This window comes from Amphiprion ocellaris, chromosome 7, assembly GCF_022539595.1.
Source record: "Amphiprion ocellaris isolate individual 3 ecotype Okinawa chromosome 7, ASM2253959v1, whole genome shotgun sequence".
NCBI classification, from domain to species: domain Eukaryota; kingdom Metazoa; phylum Chordata; class Actinopteri; family Pomacentridae; genus Amphiprion; species Amphiprion ocellaris.
Window position 1 is genome coordinate 19,957,487 of NC_072772.1, and position 1,228 is coordinate 19,958,714.

Consider the following 1,228-nt stretch of genomic DNA (forward strand, 5'->3'; position numbering starts at 1 on the left):
GCGTCAGATGGCCGGAGGAGCGCCACGTGATTGGCTGGGCGTTGGTTCGATTTTGGCCAGGATCGATTGTTTACGCCTGAGTCCCCCTGATGTGAACAGCGAATTTTTTTACAGAGAATTTTTTAACATTGAACTTTTTGATGGCGAATTTTGAACATTGAATTTTTTGATGGCGAATTTTGAACTTTGAATTTTTTGATGGTGAATTTTGAAGACATTGAATTTTTAACTGGTTTTTAGAATTTTGATGAGCTAAATTCAGGCATAAAAAAAATCACATACGTAATTTTGATGCAAAAAAATTCAAAGTAAGAAATTCAGCAGCTTTTAAAATTCAGAATCTGATGAGTCTGATTTGCTTCCAGTTACTGTACTGAAAACAAGCCTAATGCACATTGTCTATTGTTTTATATTTTGCAACATTTACAAAGCTTCCTTTAAATTTGCATTAAAGTGATAGACTGGAAATAGTCTTTCAAGCTACACACTAGATAATTTCCCAAAGACTGCACAATTATATATATATATACTAGCGCTCAAAAATTTGGGGTCACTTAGAAATGTCCTTATTTTTGAAAGAAAAGCAGTTTTTAAAAATGAAGATAACATTAAATGAATCAGAAATACAGTCTAGACATTGTTAATGTGGTAAATGACTGTTCTAGCTGGAAATGGCTGATTTATAATGGAATATCTACACAGAGGTACAGAGGAACATTTCCAGCAACCATCACTCCTGTGATCTAATGCTACATTGTGTTAGCTAATGGTGTTGAAAGGCTAATTGATGATTAGAAAACCTTTGTGCAATTATGTTAGCACATGAATAAAAGTGTGAGTTTTCATGGAAAACATGAAATTATCTGGGTGATCCCAAACTTTTGAATGTATGTTGAGTGTATGTCTGAGTCCCCTGAATTATACAATACAACTCGCATTTATAGATTTCAGGAGCAAAGCACTGTCTTGGAAACAAGTTTTCCATCCAAGCTAACTTCTCAGGTGTGTTTAAATTGTGTTCACCCAGCAGCTGCTTCCTGCTCTGTTCAACAGACTAGTTCAGAATTAGCAGAAAAACTCAAAAAACATAATCTGTAGAAAGGAGACAAGACATTAAATATGTCATTAATCACCACAATAATGGGGTCACTTGTACACACACTGATCCCTCATCATCTTCTTTCGGCTCCTGCCCCTCCTTCCTTCTCCTCTGTCGATGTGTTTTTCT